Genomic DNA, 7,398 nt, shown 5'->3' with positions numbered 1-7,398 from the left:
AACATCTTGGTAATATGCATCAGTCATATTGAATGACAACATAAATGCTATGCCAAGAATCTTATAATTAAGGTGATCTTTCATAAAAGTCTTGGAATTAAAGTGAAAACTGACAGGTTTTCTCTGGAGGAAACTATAATGGAGATGCATTTGACCAAGCTTTGATTGTGGAGGGATGCAACATTCTGTTTGCTTCATGATTGATAGCTGCCTTCTTGACCAAATTAACTCAAGAGGCGCAAACAAGCATAGGACGAATTGGTGAAAGGGGATAATTACAAGGTATACCCAACTAATTATTGCAAGTCAACGCATAGCAATAATTGATACCTCCAACAAATGTGTTTCAAACCGCAAAATATTATGCCTTATTCACATACTTTGCAAATCAGGTAAATGGAGAAAGTGTTTTTTTGGTTGGCTTTGGACATGTGGCTATCTTTCAATCTAGCCTACTTCCCGGGGTTGTTCAGAGGCTACAGCAATGCTTTGGGCTTTTCTGAAGAAGGATTTTATGCAAAATAGTAAAATGTATGCAAAATAGTAAATAAGTTATCAGGTAAGGGGGGAATGATCTTGCTGCTTTATCTGGAGATGATGTCCTAAAACCACATGGAGGAACATAGCTCACTCACACACATCTAGAATTAGACCCCAGGGAAGAGAAAAGGGAAAGGGAAAGAGGGTTGTCAGGTGATCAGAGGGACTGGAGAGAAAGTGGATCAAAAATGTGAAAATATAAAGAGTAGGCTTGAAACAAAGTGTAAGTATATCGTAAATAACTAAGCAAAGTTTTGCATAAATAAGACAAATGAAAAGTAAGTAAATGCAATGTTTAAATTCAAAATAATGTTGTTTTAATTTATATATATATGTATATTTTAAAAAAGTGGTGGCAAGATGTAACCAGAGAAAAAAGTAGCAAAATATCCCACGGGTCTCCACTTTCAGGCCTACAAATGTTAACCAATAATTGACTGCATGTTGTGTCAATTTACATGTTTACATATACATAATTGACTGCATGTTGTGCCAATGATTTACAGACAAGAACTCTGTGTTAATGTGATTTCTAGAAAGCTGTCTTAATGGTGTATGAATGACAAAGGTTTTTCCCTGCTCACTTGGACTTCAGAATTAAATCTCCACTTAAAACCATCATGACCTCTCTCTCCTACACACAAACACACAACTACATCTTGAGTGGGCAACCTGAAGCCCTCCATATGTTGTTCAGTTCTGACCCTGACTCTCATTGTTGTAGTCTCTCTGCATGTAAAAGATCCATTCATTCCAGAAACAGAGAAGATTCAAGAAGCAGCAGAAAGCGGAGATTGCTTTGACTATGCAAGCATCTTTTCCTTGGGAACTGTTCTTTGGATATGCACAGTTTCTGCAGGAAGGACTGATAACAGCGTAACTTGTTCTTTAGCTTGTGACTTGTGGTGGAGAGAGAGATAGACTTGGACTCTAAGTATGCCTTTACCATGGCTGTGGTGAATGATTGTATATATTTGCTACCAATTATGCTTTTATAACCTGTCAAGTAAACCTCTATACTTGACTGAATCCTTATTGTGTCCACGAGTGTTTATTGTCTTCTTTGTGTAACTACAACCCAAAGATGCTTCTTTTGTGAGAAGGAGCTGTGCTAAGATGATGCTCTGCTGATTGGGATGCTGGCACACTGCACCCAGCGAAAGTGATGCTGGACTGTGTCCTTTATGGATCATCCAGCAATTTTATGGATCATCCGGCATTCATCCCTGACCATTCAACATGCTGGCTGCAGTGGCGGAGGAACCCTCTCTGGCACCTGGAGCGGGGCGAACCGCCCGGTGGCGCAAGCGCGATGTCCGTACAGACTGCGCACACAGCCCATAAGGGCTGTGTGCATGTGCAGCATCCCGTACAGAGTGCGCAAGTGCGGCAGCCTTTACAGTCGCCATGCAAGAGGCAGCCCCTACAGATGCCCGTATGGACAGCATGTAAGAGTGGCAGCCCATACGGCTGCCCTGAGAGATGCGCCCATACTGACTGAGCATGCCCTCGGCCGCTCTACTGCTGGGGGAAAGGCAGGGGCCATCTTGTCACCCCCCAAGTGGCACCCAGGGAGACCCACCCCCTCCACCCCCCACTTCGTACGCCCCTGGCTGGCTAGGACTGAGAGGCGTTGGAATCCAACAACAGAGGACAGTGCCAGCCAGTTCTGCCTCTTGCCCTACCTGTATTTTACTGCACAACTTGGGAGTGAGCTGTTCAGCCAAATGCTGCGCACTGGTCACGTACCTGACCCCCCCATTTTGCAATCCCAAGCACAGATACCATATATGGTTGATAGACTTTCTTGGATTGGCGTGTCACCAGCTGTTAAGGCCTCAGGACTTAGGCACTGATTTACTTGGCCTGGGAGAGCCAGTGTGCTTATCAGAGGTAACATAGAATGGTTTTGTTGTTATTATTTTAAAGTATTGATTTGACAAGAAGAAAATGCATGCTAAATAAAGAGTGTTTACATTTGCTAGGCCTCTGAAGCGGCAGAATGTAATGCAAGAGAATGATCCTGGTCATTAAGCCTTGCTTTGTTATACTAATTCCTCCTCTTCCTGCAAGTAATTAGCAGTAGATACAGAAATATAATGAGGGGAACATGCTCTAGGAAGGTTCCAAAGGGAAAACTTCTACCATATTCTTTACCCTCCATGGAATTAACCAACAGGTATCCTGGGACACCATGGTTGTAGCAGGAGGAAAGCCAACAAGAGCTGAGGAGAATCTAATTTAAAATGAATCTCCTCCCCCTGGGATAAAGATTTAAATGAGAGGCATAGAACTAGGCCGGGGCACTGGGTAGCAATTTAGAGAGACCCAAGCAATACAGACCAAAAGGCAAGTGCCAAAGACGCTTGAGGAGAGAGATTGCATAAAAGTGATTTTTTTATATATTAAAAATATGATTTTCAATTTTATACAATTCAATAATTTTATAATCATTTTAACATTTCAAAACTTGTCTTCCTTCCCCCTCTTTCTGCGGTTCCTTAAAATTATTTTTAATATTTTCCTGCATATCCAAATTAACTTGATTTGCTCATTTATTCATCTACTTTAAATATATACGCTTATAAAACTGCAGGTTATTACAATAATCCTGCCAATGCTCTTATCTGTTTACAATTTATTTGTAAATATTCAATAAACCATTTCCATTCTTTTATGAAAAGTTTGTTATCTTGATTTCTTTTTTTTTTTTTTTGAAAGTTTCACCATTTCTGCATATTCCGTAAGTTTTGGTATCCATTCTTCTTTCACTGGGACTTCTTCTTCTTTCCATTTTTTGGGCAAGTAACATTCTTGCCGCTGTAGTGGCATACATGAATAAATTTCTATACAGTTTGTGTAGTTCTGTCCCTATATTTCCCAAAAGGAATTGTACAAGTGTTTATATGCTATGCTAAAAACCTCTGGGCCAAATTGGTGAACTGGAGTGCTTGGTCTTAGAGGACAGCATTGATAACGAAAACCTGGTGGAACCGAGAGAACCATTGGGACATGGTTATCTTCAGATATAAAATTTATAGGAAGGGCAGGGAAGGACGCACTGGAGGGAAATTTGTGGGTATTGAGTGCAGCAAGCTAGAAATCCTCAAAGGGACAGATTTGTTGTGGGTGGTGATACTGGGCCGGAAGAGTAATTGATTAGTGGGGCTGTGTTATCGTTCCCCTGATCAAAGTGCTCAGCAAGTACATGAGATGAAGGATGAAATCAAAGACACATCCAAAAGAGGATATGTTGTAATAAAGGGTGACTTCAACTGCCTTCACATTGTCGGCATCCATCTGTCTTGAGAGAGAATGGAGTGCACCTCTGAGGGCAAAGTCAATCTGCTACATTAGCATCATCAACATGATCATCTCCCTGGACCACAAGCCTGGGTGGGCAGTGTGTATGGAGGTCCTGGGCTGCCCAGACAATAAGACACCCCTCTCACTGATGTGGTCCAAAGGAAAGCAGAGCAATAGGTTTGACATCAGAAGTTGCCGGAAGGAGGAGTACAAGGCAGCACCCAACCGTCTTAGGGACTCCACTCTGGATTTAAGTAGCCCTTTTTTCTCCTGAAGATATCCTTCAAGGCAGTGGAGGGTTAGGTTCAGAGTTTTCCTTCTCCACCCTCACATAGGCTGTGCCAGCCATGAGAGGGTAGAGTTGGAAAAGGTTCAGAAAAGGGCAACCAAGATGATCAAGCGGATGGAACAACTACCCAATAAGGAATAATGGTTGCAACTTTTGGGACTTCTTGGTTTAGAGAAAAGGTGAGTATTAGATGGCAAGATAGAAGTTTATACAAATTGTGCGCACCACTGAGAAAGTGTAAAACACATGCTAGAGGAGAACTTCTGTATATGATGCTAACATTTGGGTTTTTATTTTTATTTTTAAAAGCCTTCTCAGCCACAAGTTCAGCAAATACCCACCCAACCCTGGAAATATACTGCAGTATTTCGTTGCAGGACCTATTTGTGTATTTCTATTTTAATAGTCTGATAAATCCAGAATAAGCACATTCCAAGTGATGGGGGTGGGGGAGTACAGGAAGGCATAGCAACCATTATTTAAAGCGTAATGATATGAGTGCTGACAATTGAAACAAGTGGGCAGGATTTAATACTGGTCTGTTCTTAAGAACAACTGCCGTGATAACACATAATAATCAATATCGAAGGAGTTTAAATTGCAATCCAGCCTTCTTGTATGAAAATGAAACTTTTTCTTAGTTGCAGCATTCAGCTTAAATGAAGACTCATTGAAGACCCCTATTCAAAAGGGAACTGTTATTCCTAGTAATGAAAACATTTATGAGGAACAGCTTGATAGCTGTACAGTTCTTCTTCCTTTCTCATGCTAATTATTCTTATGAGGAAGCTACAAATAGTAACAGAGCCTGCATCCAGTCTCATGCACTACCAGTTTTAAAATTACTCTTTCAATGAACAAACATTTCCTCTGAAAGGCATGTCAGAGTTACTTACAGTTTTATATATATATATATATATATATATATATATATATATATATATATATATGAGAAAGAGAGAGCGAGAGAGAGAAAGGCCTGATCCTTAAAAACTTAAAAGCTTTCATTCAAAGATTCCCCCCTCAAAATCCAGCAAAACCCCCAAACAAAACAAAAAGAACCTGATTGATTGATTGATGGCCTGACATCAAAAATATGTGCCACATTATATTTAAAGCGAAACTGACCAATACAACTTGGCAAACGGTGCTGGATAGCTCAGTCGGTAAAGCACGAGACTCTTAATCTCAGGGTTGTCGGTTTGAGCCCCATGTTGGGCAAAAGATTCCTGCATTGCCGGGGGTTGGACTAGATGGCCCTTGGGGTCCCATCCAATTTGATCACAATTCCAACAGAAGTATAACTTGGATTTGGTCCTCCAAGTCCCCCCAGATTTTCTGTTTCTGCTTGTATCTCAGTGATGTAAGAAGGTTTGCAGGAGCACAATGCGTAGGGTGTTGGGTTGGGAAGCAGAAGCCAGGAGTTGGAGCTCCGCTGAGGGAGCCAAATATGCTCCAGTCAAGAGCATAAGCTTTGCATGCAAAAGGTCCCAGCTTCTTCTTTTTTTTTTTTAATAAATTTTTATTAATTTTCCAACACATATTAAAAGACAATACAAAACAATACAAAAACAAACAAACATATAAACACGTATAATTTCTTAACCTTCTTTTCCTTAAGCCTTCTTTCAACGACTTCCCCATACCTCCTTTTTCTGCATCCCTGTTTTAAATCTTTCCAGCAACCCCTAGTTTTAATTACTTATAGCACTTCCTTTAAATCCTTTTTCTCATGTCCAATTGTTTATCGCTGCAATTCTATTTTGCATTACTCAAAACATTTTAACACTCATTAATTTTACAACAGTTCTTAAGATAAACTTTAAATTTCTTCCAATCTTCTTCCACCGTCTCTTTCCCTTGGTCGCGGATTCTGCCGGTCATCTCAGCCAATCCCATGTAGTCAATCACCTTTGTCTGCCATTCTTCCAGTGTGGGTAGTTCTTGTGTCTTCCAGTACTTTGCTAAAAGTACTCTTGCTGCTGTTGTCGCATACATAAAAAACGTCCTATCTTTCTTTGACACCAATTGGCCTACCATGCCCAAGAGGAAGGCTTCTGGTTTCTTCACAAAAGTGCATTTAAGCACCTTTTTCATTTCATTATAAATCCTTTCCCAGAAAGCAAAAGGTCCCAGCTTCAATCCTCAGCATTTCCATGTAAGATCTATGAAAGACTCCTGTCTGAAACGCTGCAAAACTGGGGCTGGTCATTGTAGGGAATATGGGCCAACCGTCTGGCTCCAGATAAGGCAGATTCTTATGTGCCACACCAGCCAGGTAATCTAAATAGCCTACTCTTTGGGCTGGTTTATGATTCCTTGCCTTGCCTTGTGTGTTCTTACTCCTATTAACCGACAACTGAAGGAACCATGCTGCAGTGATGCCCAGGCTTTGAAGTGATGTAAATGAGATTTACTGGCAACTGTAAATACGTCATATGGCATTAATAACCCCTGCTATAAATAAGGTTGAGTTTTATTCTAGCCTTCTCATTTGCACCTGAATAAGAAAACTATATATATATATATTGACTGCCTTGCTTTCTGGACATTTGGCCTGTCCTCCAAGATGCTTGCTTTGTTATCCATGAAGTGTATTGAGTGAAATAATGGATATGAAGGCATGCCTTAAAGCAAAATAATGGATGGCAGTTGCAGCAACTGCCACTTATGTGCATCTCCCATTGTGTGTGCTCTCACACACAGATGCCATGCTCTGCCTCTTCTTGGATCTCAAATGGAATATTTCAGTCTCTGTGCCCAAGACAATTTAGTTTTCCTTACTAAAATTGCTGGCAAGAGCTTTGTTTGTGCCAATAGGTGTTTGTTTATGTTTGTTTGCTACCTGATTATCAGAACACCTGCTTACTTGGAAGACGTCCGTAGCACTGAGTCGTTTTGTGCAGGCATCTGAATATTTATCAACTGGTTTGTTTTGTTGTTGTTGTTTGTTGTTGTTGTTGTTGTTGTCCAGTTGTGCTGCACCTACATTAAAACTATGGATCTGATAAGTAATAATTATTGTGCACTTGCGCCTTGAAAGAAAAGTGCAAACACTGAAATGCCATTATTCCAAGAAAGATAAGAACTTAGAAAGAAATTGAACTTCTGATATATATCAGATTAGATTTTTAAGCTTCTGTCATTATTATTTTTTAATGTATTTCCGAGCAGCTTATAATGCCATATGGCCTAAATAAAATAATCTCTAGAAGACTAAATTACATTGGCCCTTCCTACCTTTAGAGCTTGTCACATTGCTG

Source organism: Podarcis raffonei, chromosome 7 (genome assembly GCF_027172205.1).
Source record: "Podarcis raffonei isolate rPodRaf1 chromosome 7, rPodRaf1.pri, whole genome shotgun sequence".
In the NCBI taxonomy this organism is placed as follows: Eukaryota; Metazoa; Chordata; class Lepidosauria; order Squamata; family Lacertidae; genus Podarcis; species Podarcis raffonei.
This window is presented reverse-complemented; position numbering follows the sequence as displayed.